The sequence below is a fragment of the Pithys albifrons genome, chromosome 2 (genome assembly GCF_047495875.1).
Source record: "Pithys albifrons albifrons isolate INPA30051 chromosome 2, PitAlb_v1, whole genome shotgun sequence".
NCBI lineage: Eukaryota > Metazoa > Chordata > Aves > Passeriformes > Thamnophilidae > Pithys > Pithys albifrons.
This window is the reverse complement of record NC_092459.1, coordinates 38,283,952-38,308,953: the sequence shown is the minus strand read 5'-3', so window position 1 is coordinate 38,308,953 and position 25,002 is coordinate 38,283,952. Positions and strand designations below refer to the sequence as shown.

General features: G+C 35.2%; 1 long non-coding RNA gene across 3 annotated transcripts; it reads right to left on the bottom strand.

The window, feature by feature from the left end:
* Window positions 1–647: 647 nt before the first annotated feature.
* LOC139668312 (uncharacterized) lies at window positions 648–24,245 on the bottom strand. 3 transcript variants are annotated; one of them, XR_011697026.1, is made up of 4 exons: window positions 24,069–24,206; window positions 19,785–19,916; window positions 3,866–3,982; window positions 648–688 (listed from the first exon to the last, which is right to left on the bottom strand). It is a non-coding gene; the product is annotated as an uncharacterized lncRNA (long non-coding RNA). The 3 variants fall into 3 exon arrangements; XR_011697025.1 differs by lacking the exon at window positions 648–688 and adding an exon at window positions 2,906–3,388 and having other exon boundaries at window positions 24,161–24,245; XR_011697024.1 differs by lacking the exon at window positions 648–688 and adding an exon at window positions 2,906–3,388.
* Window positions 24,246–25,002: the final 757 nt, after the last annotated feature.

Sequence of the window (25,002 nt, the reverse complement as noted above, 5' to 3'; positions counted from 1 at the left end):
GCCTATGGGAAGAATTGAATTAACTACTTGTTTTGCTTTGCTTGTGTACATGGCTTCTGCTTTCCCTATTTACCCCAACCCATGAGTTTTCTAGCTTTTACCTCTTTGATTCTCTCCCCAGCCCCACTGGTATGGGCGTAAAAGAGTGGCTGCATGGTACTTGGTTGCTGGCTGGGGTTAAATCATGACATTAACCTAGGATCATTGACTGTCCTTATGTTGTACATGAGGACTTTTAATTATAATTGTTGAATTCTAAAAATCTCAAATATTGTTTTGTAAATAATTACTTATTTTTATTTTAACAAGATAAAAACCACTGTAGATTCTATATGTTCAGGTTTTCACATGCCATTAGTTTATCCACGTTCTTCTTTCTTATTCCTATGACATATCTGTTCTAAATCTCTTGAACAGAAAACATAATCAACCTTTTCTAAGATTGGGCTGTTGGGTCTCAAATTTAATGCCTCTAAAATCTTGTTTAAATTTAGAGCAGGAAAATTATGTTTCGGGCAATATTAATTATTAAAATTGGTCATAGAAAATATAGTTCTCAGGTTAATTGAAAGCAAATGTGTACTAATGTGAGGGAGAGTTTAAAAATTCTGGTTTTGCACAAATGATTAAAGCAAAGCACCTTACTGTTCAGTAGCTTGGTAAGTTCTATTTCAGAAGACCCGGATACCTGGACAGAGAAAAACAACATGAAAATGCTATTTATAAGTGATTGATTCTACACTTTAAATTTGCATATATGGATAAGATTCCTGGTCAAGACCTACAGAGAAATTTAGGATCCCAGATCTAACTGAAAAGGAAAATTATGTGCCTAGATAGACCATTAAATCTAATCCCTTACCTTTTTTACTACCTTACAGCATGGCAGATGTAATGTACTGATCATATTTCAAGCCTTCAACTTTTTAAAAAAACTTTTTTCAAGTGAAAAAGAAAACAATTAGAGGAAAAATCCAGAAAAATTATATTTGACTGCTTATGCCCACAGCTATGCATTAATAGGCAATACAAATATTGCACACATTAATATGTAGTAATAATTTGAAACGTTGGGAAAAATAAGAAAAAGGAAGATAATAAAAACTTGTTCACCTGTATGGCTTGAAACACTCACAATATTGTCAGAGAAGTTCTTGAAATATCTAATCTGAATTGATATTCAAGTAACCTTTGAATGCCATGAAGTTTGAGTACATTTAAATTCAACTTTTCAGTTTATGTTCAGTTCTAATTAGAGAAGTTTTTTGTGATTAGAATAATTGGTTAAAATTTCTGTTTCTAATTGTTTCTTGGAACAAGCCTTATCCACTTAATCTGAAAATTTATGGAAAAAACAAAAACACCTTTGCCCTTTACTACTAATGTGCAGTGGCTTACTTGGTTTTTTATTTTGACAACATTGCTTTAAGGACGCATTATTCATAAAGTAGGAGGCAACCTTTGAAGATGATAAGAGCGATGCAATGTGCTCAGTTCAAGTAGCAAAAATAGTACTTGAATTCAGCCTTCTTTCAAGTTTGATCTGCCTCTGAGAATCAGGAATGGTACAATAGAAATTAGTATGTGTATGAACTACCTACAAAAAGACTTTCTGAAAAGGTTTGTCTCATCCTTCCCTTGCTCTTTTTGGCTCTCAGTGAACTTCTCAGCAGGTTTTTGAATGTGATATATTAAGAATTTAAACCTTGCTCACTAGAAGAGGTGTATAAAATGAGAAATCAGAGAAATAAAAATTTGGTACATCTCTCTTGCCATTTTATTCTTTTAACCTACAGAACTGACCTACATGGGAATTTCAATCCAATTCAGAGTGGGGGAGGGAAGGGAAAGCTTCATTTCTCATCTAACCAGAAAAAAAATGAAGAAAAAATAAGATAAAAGTACTCTGATAGTTACAGAGATAGCTTGATTAAATCACCCTATCAAAGCGTATACAGAAGAAAGTGCCTTATGTGTCTGGTTTATTCAGTGAGACAATAACCTTGGAGTTTGCTTATTTTTTATTTGTTCCATTTGCTGTCTTGTGTTTATTTTACATTGCAGGGCATTTATTTTGCAGGAGGAACTTTTCCTCTTATATAATTTTTCTCTTGTGGTATCATACTGTGTATGTTACGTTTATTCATGAAGAGGGAAACATATTTCCTGGGCACTAAGGAATGTATTGTTTTAGACTGAGTCTCAGTCTATACTTAAGTACGTTTCTACTCATAATAATTTACATAAAGGGACTTAATAATTTGAAAAAGTTAATTATGTGCTGAAGTGTTTTGTTTTACACACATGAGTGTTCTATTATACTTTTTTCAATTAATAAAATGGTATTGTTTTATAAAACCTTTACTACATATATGGAGGTTGGTATATTAGCCTCACCTTATTATTGCATATTAAATATTCATTGCAACATGATTGCACACAGTTTCAGTAGAGACACAATAGTCTTGTGTGCAAGTTTCAACATTATTAAATCAAGAAAGGATGAAACTATAAATCCTTCATACAATTTGAATGCTACTTATTATTCAGCTAAGTCGATCCACATGCAAATCTCATGGAGATGCCATCCTGAACTAAGTTTTTTATTTATCTCTTCTGTTTAAGTTGTACCAGAGGAAAATGTAAGCATTTCATAGTTCTGATGAAAATTTTATTCCACTCTTCTCCAGAGAATGACAACAGAGGAATCAAGAGTCTTGGAAGCTCTTCATAAAATTGTATCATTTGCAGATTTTAAATTGTACTCCCTCTGCAAATCTGAGTACGCAGTCAAGCAGGAACTCCCTAAAACTGCCCAAGACAATACTTATGGAAGTTGGCAGTTTAGAGGTAGCTAAAAGTCACTGCTCCTACATACTTCCTTGGTATAGTCATATATTTTGGCACACTGTTGTGGCTGATTAGGATTATAGAGCAGCTAAAATTTCAAACCTAAAGACAATACAGTGGGAAGCAGAAGAATGGGTTTACATCCAGGGCTTTTATCTCTGTATTTTCCAAACAAAAGCAGGACAGATGTGCATCATCTTCAGTGTAATTGGCTTTTAATCAAAAGTGATTTTAATATAAATATTGAGATTTTTGTTCCCGAAGCAGCATGATTGTTTGCATTTCCCCTTGAAGCAGGATGTAAGTGCAGATGCCATTCAGCTGGAATGCTGACAGCCAGCTGAACTCCGAGGGTCGTGACCCTACTGAAACAATTCTTTATGCTGAGGAAGAGTGTGCAAGTAGTTTCCAATGCAGAAGTAGAAAAAAAATACTTGTAAAAAATACATATCTCTTAGTTACAAGCCGAGATAAAAACCCACCAGAAAAACAAACACATTTTTCCTTCAAATGATCATCCAAAATGTTCCATCAGTAGCTAGAACAAAAACAGACATGAATATAAACTTTACAACTAATATAAAACTTAAAAGCAAGTGTGCAGCCCTGTACTGAATCATATAATATCAAATCTTTGAGGGAAATTTAAAAGCTAGTTTGTCACATGGACTACCTAGGCATCAACATAAACAAGGCAGAATGAAGCTACTCTTCTAACTCCTATCACTGTCAGCAACACAAGCACAATCAAGGTTATACTCCAGACAAATTGCTCTCCAGAGCTGATGGCTCGAGGGGGAGGAAAGATAAAAGAATTAATTTAACAAAGGATATTTAGTCTTGCTTGCTATGGCAACACAGTTGAAATAGCATGTATGCTATTATAAACCAAGAAAATGAAGGGATGCTAAACAAGTTTGCAGATGAAACAAAACTGGGAGGAGCTGTTGACTCCCTACACAGTAGAGAGGTCCTTCAGAGAGACCTCGAAAAAATTAGAGGTCTAGATAATCACCAATCATATGAAGTTCAACAAGAAGAAGTGCTGATCCTGCATCTGGAACAGGGCAATGCCGGATGTTCGTACAGACTAGGGAATGAGATGCTGGAAAGCAGTACCATGGAAAGAGACCTGCGGAGAGATGAACAAGAGCAAATGCAGTCACGGTCTCAGACAAAATGTCTCTGAGGATTTTCTCTGGAGGAAGTAAATCTAACTCAAAGTTGTATCTAAAGAGGAAGAATCAAAATAAAGTAAAAAACAAAACAACAACAACAAAAAAACCACCAAACCAAGCCCTGCAAAGAAACAAAAATAAAACCCCAAACCAACCAACCAACCAAAAAAAAATCATATATGTAGACAAATTCAAAATTATAAATTTAAGGAAAACCCACAGGAACAAAATATACACCCTGAAGACCCTGACATTAGATGTCACTTAGACATAGAATGTAGCATCACTGTGGATATTTACTTTTTTAAGACCACTAGCTACTGAGCTAATGTGCTCAGGGACAATTACAATGACAAGAGGTAGTAGGAAGAAATCAAAACCAACTGTAAATCCATGGAAAAAATATTTTGTAATTTTTTTTAATCTGTGATACAACACAGGTACTCATAGTTTACAAAAGTTATATAGCAGAACTTGGAAAAGACACAAAATACTACCAGAGTTGAAGAAAAGCTTCATTGCAAGGAGAGATGCATTAATTCAGTACTCCTACTCTTGGGAGGATAATAGGGGAAGGAGGGAGCAACACACAGAGAAAGGAATGCTGATTAATTGCAACTATTATCTACCTTTTTTAAGATCAGAAAATTCAAGGGACACACAAAGAAAATTTTCAGGTGTAAACTTTAAAAGAAACAAAAAGAAGCTTGTTTCACAGAGCTCACAAATTAAAATGTCATGTACACTGGGTGCCAAAGAGAAATGTGTTTGAAAATTGAGTAAGCAAATTCACAAAGAAAAGCTAATTACATTCTACTAATCAGAATATTAAGCATAGAGCATCCAGGTCAGGAAGTCCATAAACTGGTGATTTATCACAAGATAGAAGGAATATAGTGTGGTCAAAAAGATTATATAATGATAGAAGTATCATTGTACTTCTTTTTTTGTTCTCTGCATTGAAGAATCAACTACTCATCTAAAACATCCCTAACATGGACCAAAGTCTTTAATTAGCAGTCACTATATATATCTGAAATAGTTTTACCATGGAATGCATTATTTGGGAGTTACAAAATATGTGCAATCTTACCTAACATCATTAATAAAAAGAAATTATATCAGATGGCATTCTAACTGAAAATGAATGCACACATTTTAACAACTGCATGATAAAACCATTTTCCTGGATAAGAAAGAAAGATATCATCATATAGATATGTCAACAAAATGCTAAGCTTCAGCCAAAACTTATGCATATATGTAAAGCTATTTTTAAAATAATAGTCTTTCTGTAGATTAAAAAAATATTTTCTTTGTAAAACAGCAATAATATTTATTCCAAAATTCATCATTTGATTCACTTATTCAGTGATTATGTTAGCCACCCTCTTGTTTAACTAATATCTTGCTGCAAAGTCAAAATTTTTAAAAAAATGTATACATGGAGACAGGGGTTAAGGTTGATCATTGCAAAATATCTTTTTTATTTTTCCCGATTAAGAATAATGCAGTTGTTTATCATATGGACCGTGTGAGGTGTTTGTTGTTTTAATATTATTTTTTTTTCCTTTCAAATGGTTGAGTATCAGGTAACTTGCATGGACTTGAGCAAATCACTTCCCGGCAAACTTTTTCTAAACTCCTTTCAGCGTTGAGATCTGCGGGGTCAATAATATCCACACACAAAACAGAGACCTAAAATTATATGTGTGATTGTGTGTCTGTGTATACAGGTACTCATATACACATAGCTTTTACAATATTCTCTGTTTTACGTTCCCAAGGTTAAGCATAGGTCTAAGTTCTATGCTAAACGAGGACCATCAGTGCATACTGTCTTTAATCAAAATTCCTACAGAAATATATACAAAGTTTTGTCTCACTGGTGTTTGTATGAGGATATTGCTTTGGAACATTACCAAAAATATCCCAAGGAATTAAGACTCAAATACTGAATCTAATCCAATCTAGATTTTTTAAATGTCTTGAGCCAAATCCTAATACCTATAATTGTAGTATAACCCATGCTCCACTGAACTAATGGACCTGGGAGAGAATCAAGAGGAGCGTTTGGCCCAGACTTTGGGAAGAAAATGTATGATAAATTTTGGATAATTTCAATGCAAAAACTTTCAATATCACAAAGCTTATTTGTGCAAAACATTAATCAAAGTGTGTATGAAAGCCATACTATTTGTAAAGTGGAGATTGTTCCTGTATCTTCCCACATGTGGGCCTGAAATTGTGTTTCACAATTTAATGAACCTTGGCTGTTTAGCAGCTTGGAAAAACTAAGCTAGCAAACATCAATCTCAATGCTCTATCTTGCTAAATCTTTCTAATGATACTGTAAATTCAAGCATGGTTGCAGTAAGACACAAATCTTACAGTTAATTAGTATTTTAGTGTACTTGTTTATCATCTGGACATAACATCTAAAGAGTATAGGGGATGGATTTGTTCCCAGTTATAGGTCTGAAATGCAGCTCGATATTGTGTAATTAAAATTCCATTTACTTCATTGTCTTTTACCTCTGTCATGAAAGGGAAGCATAGTATACTTGGGATGGTTTCATAACAGAAATCCATGAATGGTCTTGCTGTTACTCCAAGAAGAGGTCGTAGATGGTCTCCAACAAGCTAAAAGTCACCTCAGAGTGATTAGATAGAGTCTGCATGAATCTTCTGTGCAACATAACTGTCTACCAGTTCAGTGTTCCCGTGGTAATACAGGAGGCACAGAGATATTTACAAGCTGTGAACCTTATTCCATTTCAAGATAGCTCCTCCATGGAGCACATTAGATTCTGAATGAGCATTAGATAGTTTGTGTTTGAGCAGAGATGTGTTGGATTTGTTTTATTATATTGTTTTTATTTGTACAAGACAATGTCTATTTACACTTAATTCTGGCTAATGTTTATCTCTTAATTTAAAAACATACAGATTTTCCATTCCATACCTTAAAGACTCACAGAAACAGGTCTTTGAGATGGCTGTTCATATTGTTATCTTCTCTCTCCTGAGAACTTGACCCAAAAAGGTGGATTTGGGATGTTATCAAGATGCAAGATGCTAAGAATGTCATGAGGTTTTTTTAATCTATATGATTGCAATGTCTTAGTTCAACAAAAAATGTCAAAAGGTTATCCACTCTCTAATCATTTTCCTATCATGCACAAGCATTTGTACAAAGTAGAAAAGCAGAAGTAACTTATGATGCTTTAACCACTATAATAGTTAATGGACTTTGAAGGGAGCATAATGGGACTGATATTGTTCTGCTAACCTGCTCCCTGTCTCCACTGCCCTTGTCAGCTGCAGGGGTCTGCACAGCATCTATAATGTGCTTGGGAAATGCACTGCTGCTTTCTTTGCCCTTTGCCTTGCTCTTTGGCAATCTTTTGTGGGATTTGCATACTGCCCTTTGTGAATTCTACTCAAATATGGTTTAGGTACAGTACAATTCTCTACAGCTTGTCAGGAATGCACAACAAAGATGTACTAATACCAAAAAGCTTCAATGGAACACAAAGGACTTGCCTTTGGGATGCCTGATTTACTTTCCTTTTTAAGGAAAGTGTTACACTGTACATCATTCTGGCTGGCATCACACTGGATGTCTGTCAGAAGCTACTTTTTTCAACTGTCAACCTGTCAAATTAATTGCTTTTTTCTGAATGTGTGTTAAGTGCTGTCAGCTTTTCTTTTTTCTTTTTTTTTTTTTTTTTTTTTTTTTTTTACCTGCGGTTAAAGGATCTAGATGTTTGTAAGACAGAGTATAGACATTTTTGTGAAGGACAAAATGGACATTACAATAACTGAAAAAGTAATCATGTTTATATCCTTATGAGGTAAGTAAAGCTATACTGAAATAGTAGAACAAGTGCAGGCATCTTGCCAACATACCACTCAGACTACAGTATAGCTCTTTTAAAACTTTGCCAAGTATTTTGGCACTGAGAAACTGCTGACAAATTAATATGTTTATGTGCTGCATACAGCATCTATTTTAGACTGTAGTGCTGCACAAAACATATTTTCCCAAATACACTCACTTTATCAGATTTTTTTCCTCTGAGAGTTTTCCTTATCTACTTTGAACTATGCAAGAAGGTTTTTCTTTCAGCTATTTTTTATAAATATTTCAAATTAACAATCCATTATTCAATCCTTAGGGGCTTTGGACACTGCATAATTGTATGTAATTTTGTTATACAATATATAATTTTATAAACTCTTCAGGCAACTGGAAATTTTAGGATGGTGTTCATTATTGAATATACAAGAGTGGTGCTATATAAGTGATGCTTTGCTTTCCTTGCTAATTTAAAAGTGAACATTAACAAAAGAGTTGTTACCACTGGTCCAATGAAACTGTGTATAAAGACAAATAAACACAAACATATTACCTGTACACATATATATGTAGATACATACTTGTGAGCATGCATTTCATTCAAAGTGAAAATACTTACAAGCAAAACATGTTATTTATGTTATGCTAAAGCATACCTTTAATAAAAGAAAGTAAAGGAAATGAAGGGCAAAACTTAGATATCATAAATGCAATGAGAACAATGCCCTTCTTTGATGGCATAACTGCAGGAAACTGAATTCAATTCCTTCTTCTCCCTTTTGAAATCTGAATCCAATTCACTCAGGTCAAAAGATTTTTTTCTAAATGACATGCAAAGGGGTAAAAAAATGGAATGAAAAGCATTCATTCAGTCTCCTGCCTTCATATTGTTGCACCTTCTCTATATTCTTCACAATTTCAGCATGTCAAAGTGTAGGATGTGTATGTTGAACACACATCATTTGGTGCCTTGGCACATTTGCCCAGTGCATTGAATAATCCCTAAAAATGAGAATGAGGCTTCCTCATCACTGTTACACTGGACAGCCCATAAACCATGACAATATTCACGAATACAAATAATTTGGCCACAGGAGAGAGTTGCACCCTCTCCCAGCATAAATGCCATCATGAGCTGAAGGTGGGTAAAACAAATTTTGTGCATCTCCAGTCTTCCCCTAAATTTAATTCAAAATAGGTGGATCTAACACAAATAACTTTTTTATTTAATGAGAACTACAATTTGTTACTGAATAAATTATTTACCAAAATCATTAAAAACAGAAGACAATGTGCTTCAACAGAATAGGCTCTTTTTCTTATGCCTAACATTGTAAACCATTAGTACTATGCTAGACATGATGCTAATTTGCATTATTTTAAAGTTCAGAATTGTAAATTGTAAAGTTCATAATCTGCTTGGATGATCTGGACAGCAGTACACTGTAGGTGCTCTCATACACAATCAGTGTAGATTGTGATTCAATGCAGTAACTGACATGCTGTATCATCCCCTGATATTATGTCAGTAATTTTTCCAGTGCTAACCTTTTCAGACACTTACAAAACCACCATATAGACATGTCAGCTGAAAGAGGCAATGGACACCTTGTCTTCCAACCACACTATTTAGAAGGAGCAAAACATTTCACTATTAAATGGTTGCACTCACAGTCTGGCAGCTCCTTGGGATGCCTGTAACTACCTGAATGACTTTAGCAAGTAGATATAGTACATGTGTTTGGAAAAGTTTAATGGGAAAAGACAATCAACCTTTTTCACCTGTTCCTTTCAGCCCTTGGAATTCTAAGTCAGAAAACAGCCAAATATGGTTTCCTGATTTGTATTCCCATATCTGTCAAATCCCAGCTAACTAAAATGTATATCTGTGTCACATTAATTACTGCAATGAATTTTTGTTACATGAAATTATATTTGAAGAAGTGACAATATGAAGAGAAACACAGCCAGTGGTGATCTGAGAAAGACAATTAATGATCTTTAGCTTGCTATACAATTGCCTATTTAGTTCCAAGAACAACTTGTGTTAATATTGTAGCATTAAACTGAAGATGTTATCCCTTCATGTAAAAATACATTTAAAACCAGTGAAAGAAAGAGAAAAAAAAAAAAGCTTGGGAACACTACGTTCTCTGATAAATTTCTTGGTAGAGAAGTCCAAATAAAGATATAAAGGAAGATCTAAAAAGCATGCAAGAAAGCAAGACAAAACTGTAAAAAAAATGCTGTAAAACCTTGTAGTAGCTAATGCTAACAAAAAACAATAAAGAAGCTGAAAATTGATAAGAAAAAAGAATTGACTTGATTAGATCAATTCTATTAAAAGCTCTGAAAGACAATAAATGATTCAATAGAGGTAATCTGCAGTTCAGGTGTTCTCAGTAATCCACTGGAGGTCTTTGTCAAAATCTTTTGACAAGCTAATTAGAAGGAGACAGTTATGCAGCACTGACTATTTACCTCTGTGAAATGAGTCAACCCATCTTCAGGTTTCTATATCCATCTTTTGTTCTGAGCAGTGCCACACTAACCTTTCTGGATACCATTAATAAACTCCTCCTTCATCATTATAACAGCAGTTATGTGCCATTTTACTGTACTTGGAAGGGGTTTATGTTTATGCAAAAAAATATGGAGAAATTATTATGCAGCAAAAGTCTAGGTACTGTAAGACTCAACAAATTATATAATCTGCATATAGCTTTCCATTTTACTGATAATGAAAATAGCTTGAAAAAAACATAATAAAACCCTATCTAAAATTCCAAATAGTCAGAATAGTTAAGCATCTTAAAACATGATGATGGCAATTTATTTCTTTTAATATTATTCTAGTTTACATTTTGAATGATTCCTTATTCAACTGGAATAACATTATTTCTTCATTTATGTTTTAAGAAGTTGTTTATTAAAAAAACAAATTAAAATGTCTCAGATAAAATTTTAACCCAAAGCTCCACATATTTGTTTTGGATTATAAAGATCTTAAATATTATCATTTCCCCTCCAAAACTTTATGATTTTTTATGGCATCCATTTCAAAAAGGATCTATAAAATCCTTTTCTGCCTTTTTTTTGCTGATGATGACATTGTGTATATTTTTGAATTATTTTTTCTGCATCAGATAAAAGAATTTGCATGGTTTTCCCCATATTTCCAGACATTTTTGGTGTGAGTTGCACTCTCAACTTGATAACTGTAGGTTTGTTTCAGCTGTCCTTGGTCAATGACATTTCTTCAATAGAGGTAAGTTGATAACTGAAGGTCTAGTTATTACTCTGTGATCAACTCACTATACAACTGTCCCTTTCCTGCATTTCATTTTGTGAATTAATAGAAAGAGGTTAATAATACTTGCTTTAGAAAAGCTTTTTTAATTATGTGAATGATAAGATACTTTGATGATTTAAGCTAAAGATTGTTTTAAAAAAAGTTTCCAAGGGATACGTGCAGAATCCATAAAACTGTGTCCTGGTGCTTCTGCACTGAAGTTAGGGCCAATAAAATCTACAAAGAAAATTCTGTTCCTAAAAAGGAAGAAACAAAGGCAATATTCTCCAAAGGGGACCACATGTAGCAACTGTTAGTTTTTCCAAAAGAGACTTACAACCTTGGCAATCCCTCAATAGGAGGACTTTTATGTAGCATATTTTACACCAGTATTTTGGAGGGAACAGATTAGGGTAATTTTAGTTTCTTTCAGTTACCTGTTAGCTAGTGATAGTGTTTCATGAAATTTTGGGGAATATTGGATTTTACACATGTCCCCTCAGCTGGAGACCTATCAGTCCCACAATTGAACTAATGCAGGACTCTGAAAAGAGCAAATTAATACAGCTAGTGCCTTTACTGTAGCTGACCTTTCCATCAGAGCGCATGGATGTTCCCACACTGGCATTTTATTTTGGCCCAGGAGAGATCTTTTCAAGCTGATCTACCACTGTCAAGTTTTAACCACAGCTGACAACTCAGCCCCACACAGCCACTCACTGCCTTTCCCCCACAGTGGGGGGAAGAATCTGAACAGTAAAGATGAGAAAATGCAAGGACTGAGAAAAAAATGGTTTATTAGCCAAAGAAAACCAGCATACACAAGCAAAGCAAAACAGAGTACATTTGCCACTTCCCATGAGCAAGCAGGTTGTTCGGCCATCTCCGGAAAGCAAGGTCCCCATCACACTTAATGGTGACTTGAGAGGACCAAATCCATCTCTCCCAATTTCCACCTCATCATCCTTCTTCCCCCAGCTTTATAGACTGAGCATGATGTTATATGGCATGAGATATCCTTTTGATCAGTTGGGGTCAGCTATTCAGGCTGTGTCCCCTCCCAAGTCCCTCTGCACTCCCAGCCTCCTTCTGGGGCAGTAGCGTGAGAAGCAGAAAAGACCTTGGCTCTGTGCAAGTGTTTCCAGCACAAATCCAAAACATAGCTCCAAAATGAACTTCATCCAGCCAAAACCAGCACAACCATGAATTGTCCCCTCTCCCAGTGCTAGATTAGAGCACACAGACTGAATTCCTTCTGGATAACACCTAACCAGTGTTCCTGTGCCTAGAGCATGCCTAGGATGCTTCTAGGACTAGAAGGCTGTTATGGTTTAACCCCACCACTAAACAAGCAGCACACAGCTGCTCACTCACTCCCCCACCAGCAGAAACAGGGAGACAATCAAAAGGGAAAAAGATAGAAAACTTGAGGATTGATATAAAGTCAGTTTAATTGGAAAATCAAAAGCCACGCATACAAAAAAAAAAGCAAAACCAAGGAATTAACTCACTGCTTCTCATGGGCAGGCAGGTGTTCAGCCTCTCCAGGAGAGCAGGGCACATCATGCATAACAGTGATTTGGGAAGACCAAACACCACCCCACCAAAATCCCCGTCTTCCTCCTTCTTCCCTACACTGTACTCAGCATGATGTAATGTCACACAGAATATAACTTTGGTCAGTTTGTTTCACCTGTCCTGGCTGTGCCCCCTTTCAGCTTCCTATGAACTCCCGACTTCCTTGCCACTATGGCAGTATGAAAAGCAGAAAAGGCCTTAGCTCTGTGCACGCACTGCTCAGCAATAATAAAAAAAAAAATCACTATATTATCATCACGGTATTCAGCACAAATTCAAATTGTAGCCCCACACAAGCCACTGCAAAGAAAATTAATTGTACCCCAGCCAAAACCAGCACTGAGGCATTCAGTGCTCCAAATTAGGCTATAATGAAGCACCCCTATCCTCCTAAACTTATGTCAAGGATGCCATCTTCTCATGAGCAAATATTATACTCTAGATCTGCATCTAATGGGAAAAAAAAACAAAAACAAAACCAAAAACAACCCAACAAAAACTTGCTGGTATAAGACATTTCCTGTTTTAACACTGAGATGTCAACGTTGCCATCTTCTCACATAAAGAATAGATGCTACTCATTTCCTTGCAGTAGACTGTCTTACACAAATTGAGATGCAATTATTTCATAGGTTTATTATAAAAATAAAGACTGATTCTTCAGTTTTGTGACACTGCAGAGTTGTTTGTGTATCTGTATTAGAAACTGCATCAGTGACATCTTTCTGTGCTTTTATTGATTCATTTTGGAAGGACTTCCTTTTCTTTTACTATGTAAATTAACATGTCTAAAGAAAAGCTTTCTTTCCATAAAACCACGATATAATTTTAAGTAATTTAATAGTGTGCTCATCTTTGTTAATTTAAGCCAGCTTGATCTGGGATAGTGCAGCCTTGCTGTGAAGATATCTGTGTGTTTCATATCAGTTCTCAAAACTGCTGAAATAATGATATTGTCATTTTATTTCCATCTATCTATTTTAGACATTCTCAGTGTAACATAGATTCCAATTTGCATTTTGCAATCTTTTGGGTCTATAACCCAATAATTAACTTACATTTCTACTGTCATTTTTAGTTGATTGGCATTTTATCAGTATTTTAAGGATTGTTTACCTCATACTTGTTAGATTTGTGAAAAACTAGAACACTCATCATAGTGAGACATCATAATTTAAAAGACAGCTCTGTGCACCACAGCGATCATCATTATCCTCTGTGTTTCTTCACTGGGCAGGGTAAAATAAATAAAAATTGAATATAATCCTTATAGAAATGGGAGCCTGTCCTTTAGATATATGTTTGCACTCCTTACTAATGCTAAGCAAATTGTTTGCATCATTGTCCCATTCCCTTTTTTCCTCTGATGGTGTCTGAAGGTGCTTCAGAGAGGCTTCACCTCACAGCATAGCTGGTTTAGGCAAAATAGGCAGCATGCTAATATTCAGGGACTTTAATTCATGAACCTAGCAGGTATCACATCTCACATCCCAGCCTATGATCAGATCTTATGCCTTGTCAAAAAATCTCTAACTGATTTGGCCCACATAGCTCATTTGTATGCTAAGTCAGTAAATGTTCTTAATCTCAACAAAACATCTAAGGATGTGGCTCTTCTCTAGCACTTCTGTGTTCTACAAATGTAACTGAAATGACAAGTGGTTATTTTGGCTATTCCTGTGCTTAATGGACAGAACTAAGAATTCAGGGTTCTAGCCAATATGTGATACTCTAAGTACAGTAGATAAATATACACACAGTGGTATAATGTCCAGTGCAGCTTCTTTTCTCCTCACAGTGGATACCTGCAGATACTATAATTGATCAAAAAAATTGCATAGTCTTTTCCAGTTTTTTGTCATAGATGGTATCTCAATGATATTCTGTGACAGTGAATTGCCCTGGGTGACCACACATTGCCTTAAAAAAGAAATTATGGTCTTCTAATTGTGTTCCATTCTACTGACTTTTAATTACATTGAAAGACTCCTTGTGTTATGGAATCATTATGCATTATGCCACTGCTACTCTGCCACAAGATAATGAGGAGGGACTTTTCATTTCTAAATTTTTAGTGCCTTGGCTATGACTCTTGTAGCTCAGTTCAGTTCACCATTAAATAATGTTAGGCTTTATAACTTCTTATCAAATGTTAGTTCTGCCATGATGATTGCTTGACACCTTCATAGCTCATCTCCAGATTTTTCATTTGGTACAAGACATGTTTTTCATTTGTTATCAAACACACTCTGATTTCAGGCATCTAAAAGTGAAAAATCTAAATTCAGCATATTATGATAATCCTATGTAATTCCTAATATTAGTAAATACTTTTTAAAGCTGATCACTTTCGAGGCTATTATAAAACACACATTCAGTGGGTCTCTCTTGAGATTAGCTTTTTTTCTTTCCTTAAAAATTTGCAAGATATATAGATCTTAAAATTATTTTTAAAAATGTTGGGTTTTTTATTGATAATTGTTTCTCTGAAATTTAGATCAAAACTATAATTTCATTCCTCTATAATTTCATTTGGTGAGAATTGCTAAGAACTGGTTTCTTCCAGGACACTTTCATAGAGATTAATGGGAATTATTTCATGTTTAAAAGACTAATTAGGAAGTAAGAAGTAAATCTTATGATACATCTTTTTAAAATATCTTATTTCTAAGTAACCTTTAGTGGAGTGCAAGGAAAATTAATCTCTCCTTTTTTATCAAATTACATTTTTTTCTGCTCTGTTACACACCTTACCTTCCTATTTCCCTTTCTCTACAGCATTTCTGATTATAAAACAAAACTCTACATGATCAGCACTAAAATGGTAGCTGATCCTTATCTTGACATATTTTACCAGGATATTAAAAATCCTTTAGGTGACTATATGGTTGTTTTGCCCTTATGCTCAAACCGCTATTGCTTATCTTATATTTTGTGGTGGTTTTTTTATTTTTATTTTCCTTCTCCCTGTCTCCTCCCCCAACTTTCACAAGGAAATCTGGACACAATCTGCTTTCCATGATTGTCTAGGTAAGTCAGTGTTATACAAAAAAATGTAAGATAAACCCCTAGTCTCCAGAATTTTTTTGATGTGGCAAAATGTCATTGGATTTTGGTCTTTTAATGTAGGTCATGAGTATTTAGGAGTATGTTGTGGTTTTTGGCCTGCAGTATACAGGACAGGTCAAAGAGATACTATGTTCCTCTCCTGGACTAGAAATCCAAGCATCTCCTTCCTGGAATTTAAACAACTGTGTTCAATTAACCAGCTATGTCCCTATAGTCTTCTGCTTCTTCATATTCAAGCCCTGTCATTTTCCCAGTCAAGTCAACTTGAGTTTTTTTAAAGTAATTTCAGCAGATTAAGACCCATAGTATTGAGACAAATGTTAATGTAAAGCCTGTAGTGTTAAATCCTGTGAGATTGTGGTCACAGAATCACTCACAGGAGGTGTTTGGTACTCAGGGACAGTGTTCAGCATCTTAATGAAGTACATAAGCCCTCATCACACAAAAGCCAATATTTGCACCTAGTTTTCACAAGAGAAATTGATTCTGTGGAGTTCAATCTGCAAGTAAAACTGCTTCTCTGAGAACTCATGCTGGTAAAATATTCTGGAGTTGATTTGTTTTGAAGTTTGTTTCTTTAGTTTTGTTTGTTTGTTTATATTTTTGTTTATTTACTTGGTTTGTTTTGGGGTCTGGTTTTAGTTTCCTATATTTTATATGTTTGTATACTCTTGGCAGGGTTCTCCAAGAAAGTGTGTTTTCCCATTAAGCAACTGTATCCTCAAAGATGTCAACAGGCATGACAGAGTAGCATAGCATATGCAAAACCTTCCTCTTCCCGATCAGTCTTTTAGTGTTTGTGAAAGGTCAACCTCTGACAAGCAAGATACAAAGCCAGTGTTAGATAAAAGCTTAGCACTTAAGACAAATGATGAAATGGAAAATCATGAAACTCCTTTAACAATTCTTGTAAAGTTCATCATAACATCCAAAAACTTGTTTCCAGGCATCTCAGCATCTCCAAGGATAGTTCATTAATATTTCTTTTATATTTTCTAAACTTCTGACCTTGTTGAAGGTCTCAGTAAATACTGATAAACTTATTATAGGGAGAAGCCATTCTGGTTTTGACTGCTTAGGAGATAAAAGGCACAGGTTTTCAAAGATATCTCTCTGTGTCAGGGCACCTCCATCCGTGCAGAAAGGATGTCCTTCCATTCAGTGACGATGGCTCATGATCATATTGAAGCACTGTATAGGAAGTCTATCTCAGAAAGGAGAGACAAAGTAGATCTTTCTGAAGGGCCAAAGCCATCACAGAGAAAAACAGCTGAAATTGTGAACACTGACAAGTGGTAGAAGTGTGAATGTGTGTATTTTAATGTACAAAATTTAACTCCTGAACTCCCAAGTACAAACCTCATACTGTCTAGCGGCACCCTGTGTAGGCTGATTGCAAACTTTTATGTCACCTAGACTGTAAAAAGGGCACATCATTAACTCTCCAATTAGTAAAGAGAGATATGAGACAGAATCACATGAAACTCTTCTCTATGTAGACTATAATATTGAGGAAAACAAAATCCTTGGGTACTGTAAAGAGAGTTCTTTAAAGGAGATGCTTTCCGAAAGAATAAAGGGGCCTGGAAGGAAGGTGACTAAAGTTGTGGATGGAGGAATGGTTCTGCAAGTGAAGGAAGATCTGAAGATGACAGATGCATAGAGACAAATGACAGGGTATGTCCAAAGACCTTGGCCAGTGATAGATGAGATGGGAAATTGTGAACAGCGGGCATGGCAGGAGCCAACATGGCTTTCTGTCCAACCATCCCAAAACTAGCAGTGACCTTCCTTCTGGTTGCAGAGAAGTCAAAATGTAACACAGTGGGTGGAAGTGAGAAAGTGAGTAAATTTCTCATCTATATGGCTTCTAAATAAACATCAATATTCAGATCTACTGCAGATAGCTTTTACTATGGACTTTTGCATGTAACAAAGCATAAAAATATTGACCAGAGAATTTGTTAAATGATGTGCGTAAAAAACTCTTTTGATTAAATCAAATGAATCCTGATAGAAAGAGAAAATACCTTTTTTTTTCACAAAGAGAACTTCTGCACCCTGCAGACATCTCTCTCTAAAATTTTCTAACACTGGATACCATAATAGGATGTTGTTCTTTTGCTTAGTTACCTGCTAATGCAAGACTAAGCAGTATATTTTTATCTGAGTCCTTCCCATGAGGACCTGGGGCTTGATTCAGTTGCTCATCTTGGGGAAAATTAGAGCAGTATTTTATTAGTTCTTAAAAAGATTTTGACTACATTAATGATTTATGTGATCTGAATCAATCTTACTAGGACAACTTTTAACTGTATGTGTTCCTTTCTGGGATGATTGGATAGCTACATTTATGTGGAGGATTGCTGGGTGGTCCTTTTCACTCAGTGAAATGTCTGGTTCTACAGAGCCAAAGCAGATTTGGATTCAAGTGCTTTGTCCATGGTAGAAATGCTCTTGAAATAGAATCAAGGTTATGCTCATCTTATATAGACAAACAACAGACAGATCAATAAATTTTTGGCTTATGTATGGAAAGATTTTGTTCTATAGTGCCAAAAGAAGAATTTCTGAGTCTTAGTCTAAAGCTGGCTTATCTGAGTTATGCCAATGTAGTAAAGAGAGTAGTGAGAATCCTCAGATTTATCCATGAGGGAAGTCTGTCAGGTCACAAGTCTATCTAAGAGCAAAGGAGTTCTTTTCTTAATAATAAACCCTTTAAAATTTCAGACTAAAATATGAGCCACTCCCAGAGATTCAACTCTTTAATATATAGGAGGTAAAATAGGAGCACACTTAATAAATATATATTTTTAAGCTCCTTAAAATGCTATGATGCAAAAAGATGTTCTTCATAACCCCATGGAAAGTGTAGTACACATGGCAGCAGTAGAGATGCTAATGTTTAAAAAAACATTTTACTTAATGTTGTTGTATAGACTGCCAATGAAAAACTATGGATTTTAGTCTGTACCTCTAGCAGGTACTTGTAACCCACCTAAAATCATTTCATAAGTCATCTGAGTGAGATAATTTCCTGCAGTTGTAGACCCTATTGTCAAAGGCTTTTACACCTAAACAGTGAAGATTTTGGATCATCAGTGATAGTGGCAAAGAGTTCTACATCAGAAGGAAGAAAAGAATACACAAACTTCTGGTTTTGTCTTATTCTTGCTGAACACACATGCATTTGTTTTTAAACCAGGAATACATTGTCCATGCCACAATCTAAAAACTGATTTACTATGATTTTTAAAACTCATGGAATATATCAGCATTTTTTAAAAACTAGCTTGAAACCATAAGAATTCTTAAAAATATACAACTATAGACTTGGCACATAATCACTGATTGACCAGTCAACTATTGATCCAACACCTGTTAGTAATTACAAAACCAGACAAATATCTGCCTGAAAAGGATAAGGGGAAAAACTTCACAAAACCAAACAAAAATATAAGAATAACGAAACAAGCCCCCCAAAACCAGTTATAGCTAGATAAAACTTTTTCATGCTTATAGCACATTTGCCTATATGCATTCATTTATTACTTTGCTTGTGCTTGTGGTCCTTCAAGTTTTAGTGTTGGTGAAAAGTTGGTTGTTACTTTGACTTGTAAAAATGCAAATTTTAAGCATACAGGCTATTTGATCATGGAGATTTTATGTATTATAGGACACTGACAAAGCATAGGAATTGATAGCCCAGCAAAATTTTAGCATGGAGGCACTGAAAGAACTAGCTTGCTCAATTACTGCACATGCAGTTACTTTCCAGAAAAGTGACAGGAGAACTTTAAAATTTAAACTCAGCAAATAGCTAATAAATCTTTCAGATGAATTATTTTTCAAAGAAAGGAGCCTGAAGCAAGCACTGGGTGGCCTATGAAGGGATAATTAAAGTCTTACTTGTCTACTATCCTAATCTAATCTCTTACCTGCTCCAAATACTTACCTCCTTTTGAGAGATTTGGATTCTGATGAAGCAGAGCACTTAAGTGCCTGCTTGATTTTAACTCGAGGATGTGCTTTATGAGAACATGTAATCTGGGTACTTCTTCCTCCATCCTTCTCCCTGATTATCCATCTATTTGAGAAATGGGGAGGAAAATTATAATATTGTTTTCATCTTTTTTTATATTACATTCAATTTCAATTTTCAACAATCAAGTACCTTACCTAGACAGTTTGCATTCAACTCAGAGAAATAAATACATAGAAAGAGATGAACAGCTGTGAAATTTCAAGCTATTCAGATTTGTTTCTACAAATTTAAATACTCTTTCGTTCAAAACAAGAAAGAGGAAGTTATAATATTTTATATATTAGTCTAGTAGCAGGCAAATTTGCCTTTGAAGTGAGAGATGCAGTCTAATTCTCCAGCTAGGGAATTTATATTTGGGTCCTCCATCTCACAGAGTGGTTTTACAACTTTATCAAAGTTGCCCTGTAAATTATTGTGGTAAGAATATTCTTACATCTGCTGGTATGGTAATGCCTATGTTTCAGTTACATGACAGTGATTCTACCATAAAACAGCTACAATTAGAACATTGTTGCAGTTTAAAGGATATATCATCTGCCTAAAGATTGACAGTACAATAGAGAAGAGGAAGAACTTAAGTCATTCTTGCCAAAGTTGTCTCTGAAGTAATGCTTTAGACATGTATTTATTTTCTTGTTTTGCCAGTAAAAATATATAAAAGGAAACTGGTAAATGGATAAGCAAAGAAAAAAACGAAGTGAGAAATGGAAGACTGAGAAATAGAATAATGGGCAAATCAGCCAGGTGGGAATAGGATATTCAGAAAGAAACATGGGTTTTGATGTTTTCATACAGTTTTTGGTCTCTGCTTGAACAATCAGTTCTGGATTGTCTGCTCTGCCTTACAGTCCCTTTCCTCAAAGTCATGATGCTGAAAGAAGAAAAAGGTGTCTAAGATGTAGAGCTTAGCAAAAAAATAACTATGTTTCTGACTTTAGGCAGAATAAAACTATGTTGGGTTGGATCCTGTCACTGGGGAACACCAGTCAGTTCACGTGATTCAAACCACATTAGGTTGAAGCAGTTCATTGATTTATGAACATGTTAACAAAGATCAATACCAACACAAGTGATAAATCATGATACTAGATAGTTACAGAGTGTTAAGTAGCTACACATTTCCCAGCCCTGTAAATAATCCCCAGGAGGACACACCACTCGTACACCCTCAGTACCCAGGTAGGCACATGGCAGAGGCTGGTTAAGTGGTGCTGCTTTCCATCCTCCTCCAGGGTCTGCTCCACCGGACAACTCTTCATGCTGCCTTCATGCCTGTTTTAAGTCTGATTCCCCTCTGATTTCTATTTCTGGTCCTAGGCCCACAGTGAACCTATTCCTCATACACACTCACAGTCCTGCTCTGATTTTGAGGCTCTAATCTCTCTTTGCTCCCTGAAATGTCATTAAAGGGAACTGAACAAACTACTTATGCAATTAATTTACATTACTTATTACTGAGCATAGCACACATTCACAGAAAAGTTAAAATGATGGGATGTTAGGAAAATATTCCTGAGTCCTAAGACATGAGCATCCAGACATTTGATTTTACCAGAATTTGGCTCAGCATTTTATACAGTAAAGATTAATGAACCCTGAACACTATCAAACTTTTATGAAAGGTATATAAATTTTTATTCTTTGTGGAATCACCCCCCAAACAATCTTGTAGCACAGATATGTAAAGTAATTGATACCACTGTCCAGTGTTGGAAAAATTTGGAAATACTGTATGTTTTTTAAGAAATACTTTTTTCTGGACTTGATCAGAGATTTCAACAAATTTGAAGCCTTCGTCATTCAAATAATTAAAACGGATAAATTAAATTAACAAAAGCAAAGGCAAAGATGTCTATTATTTTAGACATTATGACAGTCAGCTACAAATACTACCAATTTATATCAGGGTATGAATTCATCATTATCAGCTAAGGAATATAAAGTTCAGTGCAAGAGCATTTCAATGTCTGATCCAACTATTCAAACAAATCTTGCACAAATTTCCACCTCATTAATCTATTTGTTCAGAGGCCATCCCTATGTGTTTGAAGTTATCTAATTGAAAGTACACTTGATTTTATTTTCTACTGAGTGGATTATTTTTTTTTTAGTATGCCTTCTGAACTCTTGAAACAATGGCTGTGATTTGGCTGATTGGTTTTACTACATAAGTGAAATTAATGCCAAGTTCATGGGTTCGATCCCTGTAGAGGTCATTCACTTAAGAATTGGACTTGATGATCCTTGTGGGTCCCTTCAACTCAGAATACTCTGTGACTCTATCATATTTGCTCCTGTGAAGTCATGAATTACATATATGTATGTAAAAATTACAGCATCTAGTCTAGGTTGATCAACTTGTAGTCCCTCTATATTTTATGGGACAATTAACCCTGCTCTAAATGACATGTTCCTAACAAGAAGGATGAATTGGAACATCCTCTCAATTCATTGTAAAAGAGAAGGACAAGGATGGCTGAATGGATAATTTGATCAGTCTTCTCACTTTTAGGCCACTAAAGTTATGGTAATGTCTCCTGCAGGACACAAATTTTCACTTTGTAGCATTTATTCTTTTATTTCTATTTTCCAAATCCAGATGATCTGTCCTTTTTGTCTGAAAAGCTCCTCTCTTGTATATCAATGACATCCTACTTGTGCCTGGCTTAGCTATGAAAAACTTTTGCAAAGTAGGTGATAAAGATGCATAGTACTTTAATTTCAGCCTGAGCAACATTACACTGCCTACTTTCTAACCTTCTTTATCTTCCTTCTGTTGAATGCTAATTTTCTTCATGAAAATGCTAAACTGAAATTAGAGTCTACATATGGATTTCAGAGATCTTTATTACCTCTGCTTTTTTACTTCAGCCAGTCTTGCATAAACAGCCTTTATATGCACTAAGTGTTGTGCAAACCAGGTGTTTTCTGAAAGCTGCTACTAGTAATACTTACAGTACATAAAATAGTGTTTAGATTCACAGTTTGTCACTCTGAACATAAAAGCTTCCATGCAGGCCTCATTTTGTTTTACATGTGTATTTTCTCACTTTAATTCAAATATAGTTCCCAATTCCGTCTTAAATAACTCTGATAGTATTGTTTGCCTTGATGATATGTTCAAATTTTTCACAAAACAGTAATACTGATGAGTGATTAATTGTAGCCACTGCACAGTCAAAATATGTGCATGTATTGGGTAATAAGTAGTAACAAAACTCAACATTAAAGAACCAGATGAATCTGTGACTACCAGATGTCTTGTGCAATGCAGTAGGTTCCTTCAGAAAACTGTGTATTCTAAACTACATCAGCCATTTGCTTTCTAACTTCCAATACAATGCACTGAATATCCAAATAATGACATCCTTTTCATAAAATTCCTGGAGCGTTAATTGTCTTTAGAATGCTTTGTGTGCTTCAGAGCAAGGCTTGTCAGCTAATCAAAAAAATGAGTCTAGAGCCTATATGTCAGATATGCTGGGAGCATTCCCAAAAGATAAGCACTTGCCCTATCACTGCAGATTTTATTTTATTATTTTATTTTATTTTATTATTATATTTTATTTTATTTTTTATTTTATTTTTTATTTTTTTTAAATTTTATTTTATTTTAAATAGCCTGCAATAATCTTCAAGTGTCTCAGAACTGTAGGTAGCTGATAAAGCTATTACTTATGTTGCTTTCGAGGTCCATTTTTGTGGGGATTTTTAATCTCATGGATGAGATGAAACAGAATATTTAACAGAATTTACAACACAAGATACATTAATTAGGTAATAAGCATTTTAAAATATGCTAAGCACATTCTTATTCTTTGATTAGCGAATATGTTTCCTTAATCAATTTAAAACATGCGCTGTCACAAAACTATTCATAATTGTTTCACTTGCTATTTCTGCATTTATAGGGTGCAACCTTAAGAAAAATGACCTTTGAAATATCAAATATACATAAGCAGAGAAATATCAGGTACCCTGCTGGACCAAACAAGGTACATAGGACGGATCAAAGTCCCCAAACATAAATCCACATGTTCATGTATAAACAAAATTCACAGTGACTTTCTTCTTCTCAAATATTCACATGTTTTTCTGGCTTTTATGATGGTATATCTCTGTGGAAATCTTAATGCATCTAGAACTGGGTAAAAAGTCCAACTGGAAAATATCTGGTCTTTGGTAGTAACTTACCTGAATTAAATTACATCATGGTAAGATTTTCAGTTGTCCTTTTTGGCTGCCACTGAAGTCAAGAGAACAAGTAAAAAGAAAGTGTATCCTACCTCTCCTACCCACTGGAATGTGTCTTTTTCTCACCCCCAAGCACAGCAGGAGCAGAGGCAGTTTGTGAAGTTTCCTAGAATAACCTTCAGCCCTAGTCCTGCCCCCTCCTGGCAACTGTAAAAATTAACCCAGTCCTGGCTGGAACTAGGACACAAGGTTTAGGAAGAAAATATATGAACCACAGAAATTATTTTACCTTGGTTAGCTTACAATTTGGGGAACAAAACAATCAGCTAAGTTCCCAGATTTTGTGACAATAAGCTAAATTCACAGATTTTGTGAGATTTGTATCTTCTAATTCTTTCTGTCACTTTTGTAACATTTTTGCTTTCTAACTGTTTCAATAAATTAAAATGTGAAAAACTGTTATTCAAATATCTGAAGCACCAAACTGCCTTTTCAGCATTATAGTTTGAATTTTGATAAATCATAGAATCATAGAATCATAGAATCGATTGGGCTGGAAAAGACCTCCAAGATCACCGAGTCCAACCCTTGGTCCAACTCTAGTCCATTTACTAGATCATGACACCCAGCGCCACGTCCAATCTGTGTTTAAAAATCTCCAGGGATGGTGAATCCACCACCTCTCCGGGCAGCCCATTCCAATGTCTGACTACCCTCTCTGTAAAGAATTTTTTTCTGATATCCAACCTAAATCTCCCCCGGCAGAGCCTAAGCCCGTGCCCGCTTGTCCTATTGCTGAGTGCCTGGGAGAAGAGACCAGTCCCCACCTGGCTAGAACTTCCCTTCAGGTAGTTCTAGACAGTGCTGAGGTCACCTCTGAGCCTCCTCTTCTCCAGGCTAAACAACCCCAGCTCCCTCAGCCTCTCCCCATAGG